At 43.1% G+C, this 19,739-nt stretch overlaps 1 protein-coding gene across 3 annotated transcripts in view; it reads right to left on the bottom strand.

The window, feature by feature from the left end:
• C1qtnf7 (C1q and TNF related 7) overlaps nucleotides 1-19,739 on the bottom strand; it is a 98,382-nt gene that overhangs the window by 71,951 nt on the left and 6,692 nt on the right. Inside the window, exon 2 of one of the 3 annotated variants that reach the window (XM_029545213.1) lies at nucleotides 16,603-16,691. The exons of the other annotated variants lie outside the window; for them this stretch is intronic. The gene's annotated coding sequence lies outside the window, so the exon portion shown is untranslated. The remainder of the gene's footprint in view (nucleotides 1-16,602; nucleotides 16,692-19,739) is intronic. 3 annotated transcript variants of the gene reach the window in all.

Genomic DNA, 19,739 nt, shown 5'->3' with positions numbered 1-19,739 from the left:
TGGCCTACTTAGTGAGAGTGAAACTCTAAACAGTAAAAAGGGGGTCCTGGATATATAGCTCAATAGTAGACCTCTTGCCTAACATGACACTGTGTCTCTAATGTCATTTAGGAGACAAAGGAGGAAGGAACATTCTCCACCACTTTTGAAGGTGTGTGCTGGGTCAGTCACTCATTGTCTTACAAAAATCAATCCACAGAACAGTCTTCTAAGAAAAGTACATCTTCCTTCACATTTTACGTTTCTCTGGATTTCACTTTCTGGAAGCCTAATACAAGAAGAATATTCTTTCTTCTTGGGACTGTTTAGACTTGTACCCTTCACACGGCAGACCTGCAGTGAATGGCAGGTCCGCGTATGTCGCTCAATGTCTCCTTCCTCCTCCTTTCTTACTACAGAGATCTTGTTTAGGGAGGCAGTATTAACAGCTCATACATACTTTCCCAGACTGCCTTGTGGCCAGCAGAGGCCATGTGACCCACCCGCTAGGGAGCTTGACACAGCAACAGAGGTTGCTCAGAAAGGAGCAAGACTCAGCCTGTGCTGTCTGCTCAGATTTGGTTCTTTGTAGTTTGGAGTAACAGGGAACTGCTAGCGAAGTGCAGGAAGGTAGAGATTGGTGGCCTTTCCCCCACAGCCCATGTGTTGTAGTCTTAGCCTCCCATTTTGTGGTTGAAGACCAGACTTTGGCTCATAATTAAGTCATGAAGATGGAGCCCTCATGAATGAGATCGCTGCCCTCTGTAAAAAGAAACATGAGAGCAATGATCTCTCCCTCCTTGCTAGAAAAGAGCATTTCAAGAATGAAGGCTAGATGTGGCCATTAATGGATGTGAGATCTGCCTATTCAAAGGTCATTAACTACTAAGTGTCCAAGACTGATAATCAAATGTTTGTTAGGCTACCGAGTCAATGCTGTCTTGCTATAGGAGGTCAAACTGAGACAGACACCATTGCATCACCTCTTGACGACATATGCACACTTGTTTTTTGTTTTTGTTTAACCAAAAAAACTGCTTGGCCAGCCCACAGAGGTTGGTTTCTTTTGCACGCAGTCAGACACACTCCCTCACTGACACATCGCTCCTTTGCTTTTCCATCCTAAACTCATTAAGGAATACTTTCAGAGTTGTGTATAATACTTCATTGTTGCAAAAGATTTGGCTCCTTTGTGAACAAATTCTCTGGAATAGTTCATTTTTCTCTTTAGATGAGGCATCATTTGGCTATTAGAGCAGAACTCTGCTCTAGCAAAACACCAATTAAAACTCTCTCTCTCTCTCTCTCTCTCTCTCTCTTTCTCTCTCCAGGACACAGTCATAGCCTCCAAGGACAGCTCCACCTTGCTGAAGGATGCCTGTGCTTGATATCACCAATCACAGAAACGTCAGACAAAACAGGAAAACCAGAACCTCACCCAAACAAAAAACATCCAGCAAAGAGATGCAGCTGACGACTACTTAAACTTTACAGTTGCTCATCCTAGAATTTGATCAGTGATGTTTATTGGAGGTGGGGGGGGGGGAGCACAAATTTTAAAGGCAAGGAATCCAGGTTCCAAGTCCTACTAAATTCCTTACTGGCTGGTGATTTGGTACAAGGGTTCTCATCTTCTCATGTTTCAGTTTTATACATTATAATGTGGTCAGATGGTGATGATGATGATGATGATGATGATGATGATGATGATAAAAACCTACTCACACCGATGAGTAGGAGGAGTGAGCAAGGGGTTGCATGTGAAAGCAGTGTGTAAACACTGAAGTCGTGCACACTTTGTTACTATTCAGAGGTGAAAGGCAAGCCAAGCACGAACTAGCACGGGATGCAGTTGCCATCTGGCACCCACGAACACTCTGGAGGTGTGAACTGAGCCGCTGAAGGGTATACTGGCTGCAAACGCTCTGTTGCGGGTCAGTAATGGGGACCTTTTATAGTTGTAATTGGTTCTTGTAAACACAGATGCCAATTACTGGTGAGGTCACAGGGTTAAGAAGGAAGAAAACGAAGAGCTGTTGAGCAGTGAACACCTTGGAATTTCATAGAGTTGATCTTTAAGTTTGTTGGAGATGGAAGCAATTCCCACAATCCGTTTGAGGACAGAGCATCTGTGGTTCAGTTTCTGCACATCTGACACTGGGTGGAATGACACGGCTCAAGCATTCAGATCAGGAGTACTGTGTCCCGTAGGGGAACTCTGGGCTTGGCCAGGTTTAGGACTGTTTATGACCAGAAGTTAGTTCATTAGTCTTTTGTAAAAGGAGACTATCTGCAATCGAAATGTAATGTCTGTTCATCTGGGATGAGAGAGAAGCATGAACTCTCCCTGCCCTGGAGGACCTCCCATGCCATGCATTTCTTAGTAACAAGCACAGCTGCTTTGCCTGTGTGGTCAGCCATGGTAGGAGAGCCATGATGTGTGGGCACTGTGTTCATTCTCACATGACAAAGGAGGAGATGGTGGAACTTGCCCAAAGCTATCCCACTGCAGGGGAACCCAGGCAGCCTGGCCCCTACTCTCTGTACTTTACCATGGTGATGTTGTCCCTTCTGGGGAGAAAGAAAGGCAGCGCACATGTCAGACAGCTGGGCTGTGATCTGCAAGAGCTCAAGAGTTCAAATATTTTCTCGGGAGAAGCTTGAGGGATGGCTGAGGATCTTTGGGGGCTTTTCAGGGAACTAAATGTAGCCATTCATACACAGCGATGTCTCTTTCTAGTCTAATGTGAGATTTAGGGATTTGGGAGGACATCTGGAATTTATTTATGCCATTTGGGTTTTGTAATTCAATATTAAATTCTTATAATGAAACACAGTAGACCATATTCATGATTCTGACTATGCTGGGTATATGTTTGCAAACCAGACTTTAATATTTGGCTACACCATTGCTCTGAAGAGCCAGGGTCATTCTCTCAAAGGGAAGAACAGATATCTGGAATCATTTTTACTATTTGTAGACATGACAGTAGAAGTGACTATACTTCAGACTATGTTTTCTCCCAGATAGAGTTGTAAGTGATTTGTCTTTGGTAAGAATATAGCACAAAGATAGAAAAGTGGTGTTGTACATCCTGGTCCTGGAGAGACAGAGACTGAGCTTAGGCACACACAACCTTGGATAGTTATTGCCTTCTCGCTATTCATGTAATTGAGAACAGTTTTTCAGATGTAATTTGTTTTTGTTTGCATGTGTGTGGTATACACACACACACACACACACACACACACACACACGAGCATTCATATTCTTGTGTCCATGTAGAGGCAAGAGGCTGATGTTGGGTTCCTTTCTTGGTTGCTCCCTGCTTTTCCATGAGTGGGGCAGGTTCTTACGCTGAGCCCGGAGATGACTGAGTTGGCTGGTCGGGTTACGTAGCTTGCCGTGGGCTCTCCCTTCTCTGCCTCAGGAGCACTGGGGTTGCATGTGGCTACTACGCCGACCAATTTTTTAAATGGGTGCTGGGGATCAGAGTCGGGTGCTCGTGCTTGTGTGACCAAAGCTTTAGTTTGCAGGCCATCTGCCCAGCTCCCAAGCTAGCTTCTTAACCTAGTTCTGATAGGAGAAAATCATTAGCCTGTGACAGGGGAACAGCAGGGGTAGAATGTTGGGGATTTGGGGTGATGTGTTGGGATGAAGTGGAAAGTGATAGCGTAAGGAGAAGTCATGGCCAGTCCCAAGCCTCATGCCAGGGTGTTGCTCTCTATCCTGAGAGGAACAGAAAACTAGCAACGGCTTACTTTTTCTTATTCTGAATAAAGTTGCTTATTGAATGAAAAAAAACAAGAAACAAAAAGAAATACTTTCGATTAAATGAACCACAGAGAGTGTATGGTATGAATATGATGTATCTCCCACCAGCTTATGGTTTGGAGAATGATACCCAGTGTGGTGCTGCTTTGGCATCTATTTGGCAGATGGCAAATAGAAGGAGGTGGAGCCTACTTGGAGGAAATAGGTCCCTGGGACAACCTGAAAGGTGTCGCCCACCCTTCTCTTTCTCTCTGTTTCTGGCCACACTCTGAGCCAGTTGGTATTGCCACAGCTTGCCGCTATGAGGGTCTGCTTTACTATATCAGGGACAGAGTGGTGGGGCTTGTCTCCCAGGGACTGAAGTGACCCTCTGATACCATGAGCTAAAATGAGTCTCTACTGTTTGAACCTGTGTATATATGTATGTATGTATGTATGTATGTATGTATGTATGTATTTGTCACAGCAATAAAATTGGCTAATACAGACAGCTACTATTAGCCTGTGGGGAATAGTTTTCTCTATATATCATGAGTACATGGCTATTTTAATTGAAATGTAATTGGATTTTGCTCATTCTTCTATGTAGTTCTCTATGACTCTACAGATACCTATGTAGTTCAATACAGACTTTCTGACACCATCTTTCATGTCTACAAAGTATTTAGTGGTTATATTGATGTGGCATAAATTCTTTAGTACTGTAATTTTTGATGCCTTAATTATATCCACATGTTGGAGCAATAAAAATCTCCATAATGAACATTCTTATAACAAAATTAACTTTAGTGTGTGGATGTATATTATTGTTTTATTTATTTATTTATTTTAGTTAGTGTGAGCGTGCATGCATGCGTTTGTGCATGTGTGTGTATGTGTATGTGTGTATATGTGTGTGTGCATGCACAGATGCACGCATGTCATGGTGTGTGTGTGTGTGTGTGTGTGTGTGTGTGTGTGTGTGTGATGGTTTGTATATGCTTGGCCCAGGGAGTGGCACTATAAGAAGGTGTGATCTTGTTGGAGAAGGTATGTCACTATGGGCATGGGCTTTAAGAATCTCATCCTAGCTGTCTGGAAGTCAGCATTCTGCTAGCAGCCTTCAGATGAAGATGTAAAACTCTCAGCTCCTCCTGCCCCATGCCTGCCTGGATGCTGCCATGCTCCTGCCTTGATTATAATGGACTGAACCTCTGAACCTGTAAGCCAGCCCCAATTAAATACCCCTTATAAGGGTTCCCTTATAAATCCTTATAAGGGTTGCCTTGGTCATGGTGTTTGTTCACAGCAGTAAAACTCTAACTAAGACAGTGTACTCATGGAAGTTGGTAGACAACTTGTTAGAGTGAGTTCTCTCCGTATACCAGGTGGTTCCTAAGAATTACTTCCTGAATCATCTCAGTGCTTTGATTTAGAATTAACTATGAGACATGGGAAGAGTCTCCTTTTAAAAAGTAGTCGCATAGATGTTGAGAAATCTGTCCGCAGGAAGGTTCTGTTAATTAATTTGCTGTGCACACAAGAGACCCATGTTACTAATGGTACTCTAGAGCCTCTGCGTGAGATGATCATTCATTTGATGGATTAGAACATGCCTGAAGAAAGTGACCAATATGTTGAAATTGGGGAGGTTGTAAGGAGAGATCAGAGTAGGATGCTGGATGTCAGAAGCTGTTGTCTTAAAGGAGGGAACCTGCAGCATCTTCAAGTGTCTGAAAGGCTGATCTGTGGAAAGATGGCTGCCTTCTCCATGTCATTCCCAAACACAGAACTAAGACCAATTTGTAGCAGTTCCAGACAGTCGGATTTGCATGTTTGCGAGGACAATATGCTACATGACAAAAGCAAAAAGCAGAAAGACAACTGTGGCATGTTCTTCCTCACATGTGGAAGAAAAAAAACATTGATCCAATGAGGTAGAGATTGGAATGGTGGTGATGGGAACTGGGAAGGGTAGAGATGGGACAGGGCGAGGGGCACTGGCTATATGGTAAAGCATATTCAGGTTAGAGAGTTACATTATAGTAGTCTGTAGATCAGTAGGACAACTGTAGATAATAGTTATGTTTCAGAAAAAGCTATAAAAGAAAGTTTTGAGTGTCTTCCAACATGAAGAAATGACAAGTGTTTGAAGTAATACACCTGTTAGTGACTCTATTGTGTTCAGTGTGTGTTGTCTACCTGTTTGGAAATATCAAATCTCCACCCACCGTTCCTTATGGTTCCCTGGCCAGCATTCAGAATTATCAGATTATCATGTATCAATTAAAAATAGAAAAAACATTTCTTGCCCTCCTTCTCCCCCTCCCTATTCCTCTCTTTCCATTTGGCCTGCTTCTACTTCTCTTCTCTTCTCTTCTCTTCTCTTCTCTTCTCTTCTCTTCTCTTCTCTTCTCTTCTCTTCTCTTCTCTTCTCTTCTCTTCTCTTCTCNTCTCTCTCTCTCTCTCTCTCTCTCTCTCTCTCTCTCTCTCTCTTCTACAATAAAGCTCTAAATTCATGAAAAAGAAAGTAGAAAAAACAGGGAAACAGGGCTGGGGATGTAGCTCAGGAGGTAGCATGCTTTCGTGTAGGAAGCCCTGGTTCTATTGTGAGTACAGTATTAATTGGGTGTCGAGGCACATTCTTGTAATTCCACCGTTAAGAAGGTAGAAGCAGGAGGGTCAGAAGTTCAAAGTCATCCTCAGTTACATAATGAGTTCTCAAAAGAAAACGAACCAAAGCAAAACCAAGCTAGAAAGAAGTTAACATTCAACAGTTGGAGAGAAGGCTCAGAAGTTAAGAGCACAAAGTGCACATATATACATGTATGCAAACCCTCATCCACTTAAAATAGAAATAAATAAAATCAACACCCACAAAAAAGACATAGCTAGTTTCCTCTCTAGTATTCCTAGGTGCAAGAAGGCTGTGTATTACAGAGCAAACTGTGTGTCAGGCAAACATCATGCATGAGCAAGCTCCAGTGCTCTTGGCACGAAGTTTAATGTTAATGATTCAACAGTTCATGGAAAAGGTGATCTAAACATAAACGCAAGAAAGATGCAGTTGTAGAGTGATCAGTTTCTGAGACTGCCATGAAGACTGTCAGGAGCAGAGCCCTAGACTTCCCCGCAGCTGTAGTCCATCAGTGGCTCAGTACAGCTAGTTCAGCATTATGGATGATTTTGTATACACACCTGTAGTGGGCCGTGAGAGCCGACTGTGTCTGGTAGTGTGGTAAGGACATGGTTTGTAAATAGTCCTCATTACTCACAGATTCTACAGCTGCAAGCACACCTAACAACAGTTTAAAAGACTTATGGGTTACCCTTGCCCTCAGAGAAGAACTCTCAATGCCTGATTATCCGTTGCAGACTCAAAGCCCTGGTTACTCAAGATTGTCCAAGTGGAGGCCTCTGAAGGCAGTTTCCATAGGCAGGCCATTACTGTCAGGCCCGTCAGAACTTTGACAGATTAGGCCAAACCTCAGGACATTAGGGCCGTTGGCACAGAGGACATTAGGGATGCTTGAATGGGGGAAGATACGGCCAGCTATATCAGCCTGTGCCTGGAGGTGGGACTGACACCTGGCCTCCCAGCTTTATATAGGGTGTCCATCTTTTTCTTTCCCTTTCCCTTCAGAGTCTGGGAGAGGGTATTACTTCTTAACTGGCCTTGTCATGCACTTTGAGGATGTTCCTGGGCAAAGACTCATCCTTTGGAAGGGATGGAAGCCTGCATTAACAGGATATCTGGACCTAGAGAGCAGACTCTAAAAGTGATGACTTGCCAACAAGACTTCTCAAGGAGGGACCAGATATTCTGTCAAGGCTTTTTAGAAGTTTGAATGACAACCTGTAAAGTTTCTTCCCTGCCGAGATTTATTGTTGAATTCCACAATTCAGTTTCTTATACCGGCATTTGTTTCAGGGGTCTAGTATTCTCTGCAGGTGGGTTTAGTACAGCCATGAGACTGTGGTACTTTCCCAGAGGTACCTGAGATTGTCCCGTCGAGTTGGGAGGCAGAAAGGAACTGGGGTACTGTGAGTCTCACAATGTCCTACGGAGTTCTCTGTAAGGGAGACTCATCCGTCACTCAAATGTTGTTAACATCAATCTACTTTTACTCATCTCTGCCCATCATATTGGTAGGGACTCCTCACTCTCACTTCTGGGATCAGCAACATAATATTGGCCCTGGGCATAAGTAAAATATGGAGCTCATTTTATTTTATTTTATTTTATTTTGATAAGCCACAGTAAACCTTTCTTTTTTCATTCTCTGGTCTTTCTCAACTGGTCTAGGTGTTTATGAATTATCTGATGTGGCTCCCTTGTTCATGAGCATACAAGTAAGGCAAGTACCTAGTGAGCTCTGAATTCTCGGGAATCCTACGAGATTCATTTGCTTTTCCTGCCTGGCTCTGTCTACATGGCTATCTGACCCCGTTCACTCCTAGGCCACCTCCTTGTTTTGAGCAAGATGCTGTCAAGACTGAACCCTTGTCTTTCTATTCCTATTCAGTAATGAGCAGACTTGCCCAAGGTCACATGGCTAAGAGTGACAGCAAGTTGAATTCTTGTTCCCTAGCATAGCATCCTTGAATTTGTATAACTGCTAAGCAATGTGAAAGAACCTTTTGCTTCCAGATTCGAGTCCTGGCTAGGATGCCCCTGCTGCCTTAGTCTCTGTAGATTGCACTGTAGAATTCACCAGAGCCTCATGTGCCTGTGTGAGTACTCAGACGGTAAGGCAGAATGACTGTGGAAAACCATTCCTCAAGCACTAGTTGTATTCAAGTGAGGCTTCACGTATTGTTTCTGCACTGGGACCCATAATTTAAATTTATGTCCTACCGCATTGGGTGAAAGATCTCATTTTTCCTCCAGTCTGCTTTCTCCCCTCATTGGCATCTCTCTGCTCACCGAGGTCCACATGTGTATTGTGTGGGGCCTCCTTATTGCGTGTTCTCCCCCGGAAGACCTTCTGGAATTTACTCAATATCCTGATGACATTTCCACATCAAAGGCCAAGGGCACTTAGACCCTTCAGCATGAAGCACATTTTGCCAAGCTCTGGGCCATTGGCTCATCCTCCGGTCTTTCCTGAGCCCAAAGCAGAGCTCAGCAGAGCTGAAAGAACTCAGAGCCTCACCTGGCTCTGACCTCCAGAGAGCCTTGAATGACAGGGAAGGCCCCCATCTGGCCCCAGACTGCAGTACCTCCCCTCCTGCACTGCAGTGGTTTAATCTTCCCAAACTCTGCTTCGCACATGTCTCTCCCTCACACCAGAGCCTTTGATGGCTTCCAATTCCTTTCAGAAGAAAGTCAGAATCACCTCCCCTCCATTTCCATCCTTTCACAGTTCAAATCCTTTTTCTAATCTCTTTCTTTCATCTAACGATCTTTCTTCCAGGACATTCCTTTCTGACTAAGCAGAGCTACTTGGCCTTCAGGGAAGATACCATAGGCAAGTCTTTCCTTCCTTGTTCCTAATGATATATGTGGTTTTTCTTGTTCCTTTAGAACCCCGTGCACCCTTTTCTCCTGGGACTCCTTTCCCTCATTTTTTTCCCCTAGCTGCTCATCTGGGTTTGATGGAGATTAAATTCACACACCAGTCTCTTCTGCAAAAGCTTCACTCACAACCAACTGTGGGCAAGGTCACTGAAACCTGGTACACTGGCTGTGAATACTGGGATGTGCCTTATGAACGCTTGACACTCACAGGGGATGTTGGCCTACAGAGGTGGAGCTTAGAGATTTTTTTTCTCGCTTGGATGTTGTTACCTCTTCCAAGATGTATTCGTGTAGGGATTCCAACACAACTTGAAACACTAGGGAGGTGCAGCTCAATACAGCAATCTCAAGCATGTATTGGTCATGTTGTCTATTCATCTCCCTCAGCTTCTTTTTAGGTAAGAAGTGATGATAAACAACTCTGGAGGCTAATAGTGGGGGGCAATACTAGTCCAGCATCCAGTTAGAGCTGAGGTCCCACTCCAGGCAGAATGCTGAGCCCGTACCTACTTTCCCCAATCTCCTTATAACTGTCGCAATAAACTGTGAATATCCTGGACAGCAGCCATGACCAAATTGCCATAAACTCCCTGAACCAATTTGGTCTGAGTCATGTGTTCTATCAGAGACGGCTGTATTTATGGATGTAAAACATGCCTTCTTTCAAAATCTTGTTAGAATAATTTTTGAAAAAAAAAGAAAAGAAAAGAAAAGAAAATGTGAGCTGGAAAGGAAATAAGTGCTTTATTGGACATGGTGACTTTTTTTCTATCCAAACGAAACAAGCCAACTTATAGTCTTATTAAGAGATTTATTCTCGAGGAACCTAAATTTGTTCTGGAATGAAGTTGCAACCCAGTCTCCCCCTTTAAATGTAGCATTAAATTGTGTGTGTGTGTGTGTGTGTGTGTGTGTGTGTGTGTGTTTATTAAGACAATATAAAGTGCCATTTACTCCTTCAAGGGGATATTGCATCAGCCTTTCTCATGAGGGGGAAGTGACATTTTGCTCATTCTTCTCATTGCAGAGGAGAACGCGCACAAATCTCGGCATTTTACAGGCCAGAGGAGAGCATCTTGCTGCCCTGCATTATGTGGCTATCTGGAGCTAATGCTATATTTTTATTAGGTTTAATTCTCTTCTAAGTTAATAGACCAGAAATCAAAGCTCTGTGGATCACAGACACCTGGAGGCATTAGCAGGAGACTGTGGCTTGCAAATGGACGTTAATCAGTTTTCAGAGCAATCAAAGACTGTGGAGACTGGGTTTCCTCAAGAGGGGATGGCCAAATGAGCTGGCACACATGATGCTTCGGCAGAAGCCAGCAAGGAGTGCTTGTCCAGGGAGGAGGAAGGAGCAGATGGTAGAGATGAATGGTGTTTGGAGCAGTCATTCCTATCGAAGCCTGGCTGTCCAGAGCTGAGGGAAGGACATTTCCTGATTAGTGGCAGTTAGGGGCAATTTCTATTCTGGCTGCTCCTCTACCAACACCCTGGGCATCTGTGGCATTGATAGCAAAGGCCTCACACCCTTCCACTTTTCTTTGAAATGATTTGGATCTGAAAAGATAGCTATAGCCTTGGGGATATGTTTCTCTTTTATTCTGAGTCTCTGGCGTTTGGCACAGCCTTTGGGGCACAGTTGTCAATTTTTTTTTCCAGGTTATAAAATGAACACCCAGTTTTTCAGGAATTGAAGCTGTGTTTTACATCCAGACTATCAGGGTCAAAGACAGTGGGCTTTAGAGGTTCATAATGACCTGGACTTGAGTCTTAGTTTGGCTTCTTTCTGACTTTAGGCAAACTCCTGTGCTCCGTGGGTCCTATTGTCTCATCTGAAGTTTGTCCTTATGTGTAAAATGGAAGGGAAGCACTTCACGGAATAATCGTGAAGATAAGGAGAGGTGATGAAGTGGCACATTTGACCAGTTTCATAAACAGTAATGAAAAAGAAATATACAACAAGGTGCTGTGGACAGAAGCCACTTGGTCATGACCCTCTGATAAATCTATTGGATGAAGTCAAATAGCTTCTCACTATTTAAAAAAGTTTAACTAGTAAACTTAATGTGATTTGGTTTGACTTATCCTGGTTCAAAAATGCTTAGGTCCTGCCTATTCTAAAAAATTAATTGTATTCTGAAAGTGAATTATGTTATTTTTGTTAATTCCTCTAGGGCCATTCCCTCATGTCCATCATTTTGTTGTTGTTGTTGTTGTTGTTGTTGTTGTTGTAGGAAGGATATCCTTCCTGTAGGCATTTTGTGGTCTTCCTTCCACAGTCTAGCTTCCCTTTCTTCAAAGTTCCTAGGAAGGTTCTGCAGGGGCTAAAGTATAATCAATCAGTGCTGTCAAATCCAGGGAGAGACACAAAGTCTTGGGAACTCAGAGGCTTTCCACACCATTGGCTAACACACTCCTTAAATTGATGATTCTTCATAACGACTGCCCTTTAAAGTCACTGGGGGAGCTCTAAAAATTATGCACGCCTCAGTGCCGCCCCCAGAGCTCTGATGGAATGGCTGTGGGGAAAGCCTGCACTTTAGGGCTTTTCTGCAGCTCCCTTACTCATAGTTAAGGTGCGGCCAGGATTGAGACTATGCTTGCAATGCCCACATTCTTAAAGTACACAATACTGTTACGCATGCTTTTTCCTCTCACAGGCACCTCAACCTCTTTCAGGGTGTCACCTCAGTCAGGCTCAGAATATTGTCTTGTGTAGAGAAAGGGGAAGGTTTTACAATGTAGTCAGTTTACAGTTGGAATTGTTGCCATGAAATCTACCCAGGTTGTGTTTAAGTAGGATGCCCATTAAATGTGTGTTCACACCAGGGGCATTAGAAGGAGAAGAAAAAAGAAGAGAAGAAGAGAGGAAAAAAGGGAAGGATAAAAGAAGGAAGGGAAGAGAAGCCGATGTGCCACAATTCAGTCCACAACCTGCTTGCTAATTAATGGTTTCCATTCTAGTCCATTCTTAAAGGTGAAGACAGGATTTTAACAGTAGCTATGGTTTATTTACACAGAACCTTCCTATATTGATTGAAACCCTGTTACCCATTGTCTCTGTCTAGACTGTGTGTTTGCAGGTCCTCGGCATCTTGTTAAAGAACCAAAGAAGCACACACAAGCACACAGGATAGAAGGATTTCATTCCGAAGTGATGTGAAAGTACAGACAGGACAAAGAGTGAGAGTGCTTCAAGCACAATTCCTTCCTCAGGGCCCATGGTTACTGCCAGGGGTTTCTTTGTGTGGCTCCAGGAGGAAGGGTTAGTGGTTGGGGGGCAGAGAATGGATGATTTCTGTTTTAACTGGTAGGTCTGAGTTATGTAAGCCATTGGATATGTTTTTCCTATGATGCATCTGATTTTAATATTGTAAAAATATGCATATTTAATCATATGCAAATTATGCATAGGCATAAGATGGTAAATAGAGTTTTTTCTCTCCAAATGTTTATGTTGAGGATAGAGTTTTCCTTCCTGCACATGCAGCCTAAACCAGTCTAGGTTGGCTTGTCCCACTACCCTTAGTATCAGGATGTGTTTAGGCTACAAAAGGAATTAGTTTTATTAAGTGGTGTTGTTCAGGGCGGGGCTATAGCATGACTACATTGCTTTGGAGAAGGAAGGCTTGCAGGTCAATGCAGGTGCCATCCCATGTGGCTAGGATACCGTTTAGGATATTGTTGGGAGAGTGATGTGCATGTGGCTCAAACCAAGCAGGGATCTGGGTTGCTTGTTACTCCTATGCTTGTCGACTTCATCCCTATCGTGTGTCTAATGAATCCCCCCATCCTTGTTTTCTTTACAAAGAGAAGCAGATGAAAAACCCATTGACCATTGAGGCCAGCTAGAAAACACAAGAGCTGAACTCACCTTTAGAGCCAGCCCTTATCTTGAAGGCTTTTTTAGATTAAGTACCAAGGCATTTGCAGTAAAGTCTGAGAGTGAGTCTCCTGGGGAATAAGATATTTAACCTGAAATGGGTCTCAGGGAGTGCAGGTGATAGGCAAGAGGAAAGGAAGGGTAAAGCACTGGATGCCTTTGAAGAAAAATGGAAAAGAATTTGAAGAGCTGTCATCCTTTCCCTATCTGGTTCTTTCTGCCTTAAGCCAACCCCCTGCAGCTGGCACCTGTGTCCAGGAAGCTCACTAACCAAGACTTAACAAGTTTCCTTTCCCAAGACCATAGCAACAACATCCACATAAATGGCCTTCATCAGAAGCCTGGTATTTACCATATAGAACAACCTTCCAAACAGGATGTGAATGAGGCTTTAACACAACGAAGCTCTGGGTGTGCAGTGAAAGATTAATGGATTGTTGAAAACAAAATGGAGTTATGGGGAATAATATGTGCTCCAAAAGCAGGGCTGGGTCAAGGCAAAAAGAGAATTCATTTCCTCTCCTTGGGCTCATCACCCTCCACGAGCCGGAGAATGTGTGGGTCTAAAAATTCACTGGTGGGCTGCCAGGAAGCAGAATTTCATGGTCAATCATTCTAACTAGACTGATCCTTTCGGGTCACATATTTTATTTTCCTCCTTTTCATGGCTCTGATTTTTATGTTTCCACTTCAGTTGTTTATTTTGCATACTTCTTTCCCTTCACCTAAAATCGCATACAAAAGGACCCGCTAGTATTTATGGAATGTTTGCTAGAAACCCCAGTTATCTAGGGACATAGAAACTGAAGGAGTCATATGCACAAATAAAAATGAAGAGAGAGAGAGAGAGAGAGAGAGAGAGAGAGAGAGAGAAAGAGAGAGAGAGATTAGTTCAGATTAGACGGGGTGTGAGGAAACGCAAAAGGGGAGAGCACTTGGAGAGAATGCAGGATGACAAGATGGGTAAACAGAAAGCAGAAAAATGAAACACAGGCACAGTTCAAAGAAGAGAGCAGGGAGAAAGGAGTGGAGGAGGCAGCTGTCAGACAGCAGCCTGGTTAAGGAGCAGAAAAGAGGGAGCTGAGTCGCTGCAGAGGAGCTAAGGGGTATAGAGACTGATGTGGCCAAGAACAGATGATAGGATCATCTGATCGTAGGCTCCACCGTGTAGCCTTTTGGGACCGGGCAGTGAAATATATTTTACATGTAACCCTCTGAGACTTATGACCAAAGATGTGAAGATACTAGCTCCATTGGCCAACAAATTATGTATTCATTTATGTGGTTGTTACTTCTGACGGTCATAAGGCTTTGGGTCCTACAGGGGCAGATGTATAATGTGAGCCGTAGACTGGTGTCGTGGAATATGAAGGGGCTTTACAGACCATTGCACTGTCTGCGGGGTGAGTGTATGCTGCAGCATACGCTGCTGCCGGGAACATCTGCTTATGTGTACATGCTAAATCAGAACTCGATGTTGGGTGGCAAGGGCTCCTGAGATTTCTCACATAACAGTAAAATGGAACTTTAAAATATTTCTATATACTAGTGAGCTGAACCATATAAAAGTGCTGTTTCTGCAGGCCAAGCATATCACAAGTATTTGCGCGCATGTATTTGTGTGTGTGCATGTGTTGTATACATTTGGGTTTTTTGTGTGCGCATTTGTATGTGTGCATTTGTGTGTTTGTGTGTGTGTATGTGTGTGTGTGTATGTGTGTGTGCACGAGTGCACACATGTGTGCTAAACATGAGGTCCCTATTCCCTGGGGTCTTCCCTGTACATATGTATTTGCGTTTGGCTCCTGCTGTTTATGCCTGTAGGTACATAACTGTGGTTGCTAACTCAGAACATTACCCAGAAATAAGCTGGTGTCCTACTGATATTGTAGTTTTGAGAAGTGGTTATATTATCTTTCATGGATAGAAGCAACAGTGAAGGAGTTGAGTTGTATATGCAAATAGCAAGCACAAGACATCCCAAACCAGACATGCATATGCTCTTTTCTCTATGGAGATAACATTCGAACACCCAAAACCTCATATAGGACTGACCTCTGTTTACTATAGCTTTTTAAAGCTATAATACATATATATATGATAGTATAAATGATACATTAGTTATAATGTATCAATACATAGTTTAAGTGATACATTAGGTATAATAGGAGGTTGGAGACATTAATAGTAATAAGCCACAATTTAAAAAAAAATTAAACTATAATAAATATGGGCACTCTGGGATCAGTATCAAGTAAAATAGGGTTATGTGAAGGTGTACACGACGAAGTCAGAAGGCTCAGCTTGGTTACTGGAAAGGCTACCAAGTGAGTAGGACATAGGTGGTACACATGGAAGGGATACTGTGGAGAAAGGACAGATCCATGTCCCAGGGAGGAGAGTACAAGATGCTGTGAGGTTTACTACACTACTCTGAACGGTGTATAACTTAAAACATAAATGATTTACTTATGGAGCTTGCTATTTAATCTTCTCAGGCCAGGGATGACTGCTGAAAGCAGCTGATCTACCATGAAACCATAGCAAGTGAGACTGGGGGTAAATGCACATGACATAATGAAAGCAAGTCAAGGCCAGGCAACCTGGAATGTGCTTGTCATGGTGCCCGCGTGGTCATGGAATCATGTCCAGCTTGGCTGCAGTTAGCGTCCTTGACATGTTTACACACTTACGCAAGTCTCTTCCTGAGCCCCTGATATGCTGGCTTTCTCTTACTTGTATTTTGTTTGTATTTATTAAATTAAGTGTTAATTTGTTCAGAGGGAAGAAAGCCACCATAGTAAAGGAGTCAAGGGGAAGTTATCCCATTTGCCTTAAGGATGAGGCTCCTGGCAATAACTCATTTGTGGTTTTACTCCCCAGCTTACACACTCTTCCTTACATAGTGTATCAATGCTCTAGTGAGCCAGGATGATAGGTAGACATTGGGCCCGTTTTCAAGGAGGAACAGCAGCAGCTCAGACAGGTTAAATAGAGTTATGCATTGTCACAAAGCAGGGAAGTCAGGACTAAGGCTGGCATACAAAAAGATCTTAATTCCAGGCTCTTAGTTTATGATTAGTTTTAGTTAACTAGGAAAGGGAAAAAAAAAACACAAAACTCTAATATAGATGAAAACAAGCTTTGCTAGAAACATTTTAAGACACTGAATATCTTAGTTGGTTTTTTTTTTTCTAGCGAGATTGTTGGTGCAAATTTAGCATTATTAGAAATTGGATCTTTGAGTCACAGAGCTTAATATATCCCCTGTACTGTGGGTGCCAGACAGTATCCTGAGTGGTAGTTAGGGATACCCCGAGAAACATCTGATTTTCCATTTGAGACCCTCCCTCCCTCCCTCCCTTCCTCCCTCCTTCCCTCCCTCCTTCCTTCTCTCCTCTGGTCTCCCCCTGCCTTACTTTTTTTTTTTTTTCAGGGCAAGCCATTAAGTAGTCTCCGTACCTCAGGACTTGGAGATGGATTTGACATGTATATAGATTATCATCCAAACAGGATCTGGAACCACCTCTGGGATAAGCTTACAAGAACATCTGTGAAGGATGATCTTGGTTAGGATGATTGAGGTAGGAAAACAAACTGTAAAAGTGGGCCCTGTTCCCTGGACTTGGGTCCTGGACTGAGCAAAAGGGAGAAAGCTAGTTGAGCATAAGCAACTGTTGCTCTCTCTTTCCTGACTGTAGATGCACAGTGACCTGCTGCTTCCGGCTCCTGCTGTCTTGACTTCACAGTCATGACTCACTGTCCTCTTGAACTGTGAGTTGCTTCTGTCAAGATACTTGTATCATAGTAACAAGAAAAGTAAACATTATGATGGGAGATGTGGAGGTCATTTGAAACCTGGGGTCAAGCCTGGATTCTGTGTCAAGGGAGCACACACACACACACACACACACACACACACCCCTACCTTAACTTTACAGAGCATACAGAAACATTCTTCCCATAAATGGATATCCTAGAGAGTTGGAAGAAGGCAGGCAGAGGAAAGAGGACTTTCCCTTGCTATGTAAGAAGGCAGAAGGACAATCATTAGCCCTCAGTAACACCCAGATTCTGATATAATGAAGAACTTTCTAGTGATCTGGAGATGATTTTACTAGGCATCAGCATTTTACCTGCTGGGTATTAAAGCTGAAAGTAAAGTGTACATCTTGAATGGAGTTAAAAAGTCCATTAGGAGAGTGTTCATGCTTGACCTCAGGGGTAAATGTAAAACAAATAGACGGTGTATTCAAGGACATGGTATGCAAATTCCTTAAGAAGCAAGAGTTTTGACAGCTACAGTGTACTTATGAATAATAATAAATAAATCTTTAAAAAAAGAGTTTTATATTACATCTCCTGATTACACTGGAATTATATGAAGTTGCAATTCTTTGGTAGGTAATAAGACGGCTTGATATAATTCATTAATGGAAATGGACTCAGATTCTTCAGACCTTAGTTAGTATAGGTCTGCCTTAGGAACCAAGGGCTGGGTGATGACAAGAGTGGGGTTTATGGAGGAGGGTAGAAGGCATAAAGCTGACAAGGAGGGTGCTCAAGAAGTAGAAACTTAAAGCTCCCATGTCAATACCCTTGGTACTGCTATGACAGAATACTGGAGATTGGACAATTTACAAGTAACGGACATTAAGTTCTGGAGGCTGGATCAAAGAGCCCTACTCTCATAAGGGAGGGCCTTGATGATGTTTCCTCTTGTTTAGAAAGCAACAGGATATGAACACATATGTACAACAGAACTGATCACAAGGAGACCCTGTGTAGAGGGCATCAATACACTCAATGCAGAGGAGTCCACATGACCTAATGCCTCCCATTAAGCTTTGCCTCCCAGCACTGTTAAATGGGACTTCAGCTTTCCATACCTACATTTGGGGAATGAATTAAAGACACAACATCCTCTAAATTCACACACAGAAACATGATCTATTTATTGTAGAGTGTACAAGGAAACAGCAGTGATCCCGGAAACTGATGGAATGCCTTGGTAAGCAAGTTGATGCCAAACTAGGTTAATGTCAAACTAGAGTTCAGAATGGAACAAAATATACATTACTCCATAAAATCTTATGTAAATATGTTTATGTAGAAAACCCACAGTACTCTAAAAAATTTTTATTCTCAAATTTGAGGGGATAAGCTATTTGGAGGATGTTGGCCATTAGCTAGCAAACAGTGTTTTAATGACTGCTCTTGAGTTTTGTCTGAGACCATCTGGTAGCAATGTGTTTGAGGGCGACGGTATCAGCCCTGCCTTTGCATTACTGGTAGAATGCAGAGGCTCAAAGCTGCACCAGGCTGATGCTTTTCTGTGAGTTAGCTGTTCATTAGTTAGGAGGTAGTTTCTTCTCCTGAGTTACAGGCAGAAGACAGAAGAGTGGATGAGAATTTGGTCTCTTTTCCAACTGTGCATGGGATAATATCCTTTATCTTTTTGTACTCTCTTCCATAGGAATGGGTCATCCATCTGCCATCATACAGGTGAGCTAGGAGGCAGGGTAATAAGCCATTTTGGATGCTTCTTACCACACTAAGTAGAGACTTTATATTGATAGAAAAGCTCCACTTAAGTGTATTTTAGAAACTATGGAGATGGCCCAGTGGTCACAAACACTGGCTGTTCTTCTAGAGGACCCGGGTTCCATTTATATCAGCATATACCTGTTTGAAACTCCAATACCAGGTTACCCAGTGGCTCCAGAGGCACCAGGCATGCCCCTGGTGCACAGACATACATCTGGGCAAAACATCTATACACATAAAACAAAATAATAAAATATTTCATTTCAATTGGAGTTAGTTACTGAAGGATTAGCTAAGACCAGAGTTCTGCAGTGCTAAACAAAACATAAGGTATTTCTTCTGAGAGACTGTGGGGGGCAGAGTAGAAAGTATGTGGCTACTTTTGGAGACAGACCTGAGTGCAAAAACTTAGTTCATGGGTTGGAGAGATGTCTTAGTTGGTGATGTGCCTGCCATGCATACAAGGGGACCTGAGTTCTAACTCTGGCATCCACCCATGTTTAAAAATCTGGAAATGATGTTGAGTGAGCATGATGGTGTGTTCATGAAATCCTGATGCGGAGGAGGCAGAGACGGATGCTTGGAGTGCAGTGAGCAGCCTCTCTAGCCTCCTTAGGCCAACGAGAGACCCTTTCTCAAAGAAAAGAAAAGTGGATGTCTTCTGAGAAGCAATATTCAAGTTGTCCTCTGGCCTCCAAAAGCACATGCACATGCACACACATGCATACATGTGCATGTGCATAATACCGAAAGGTCCTTAGGCAAGTCTTTTACCTTTTCGTACTGAAAAATGAGGGTGATGTTACCACAGCACGGGTGCAGGGCTGGCTGTGTCACAGGCCCTCAAGTAAAGAGCACCATTCATCTTAGCTCTAAATTTTGTCTCTGTACCTATATCCTTTCATGGGTATTTTGTTCCGGGACCCTGATATAGTGGCCTCTTGTGAGGCTATCCCAGTGCCTGGCAAACACAGAAGTGGATGCTCACAGTCAGCTATTGGATGGAACACAGGGTCCCCAATGGAGGAGCTAGAGAAAGTACCCAAGGACCT

Source organism: Mus pahari, chromosome 13, assembly GCF_900095145.1.
Source record: "Mus pahari chromosome 13, PAHARI_EIJ_v1.1, whole genome shotgun sequence".
Taxonomy (NCBI): Eukaryota; Metazoa; Chordata; class Mammalia; order Rodentia; family Muridae; genus Mus; species Mus pahari.
Note: the sequence above shows the minus strand (reverse complement) of the source record. Positions and strands in the feature narration are given on the sequence as shown.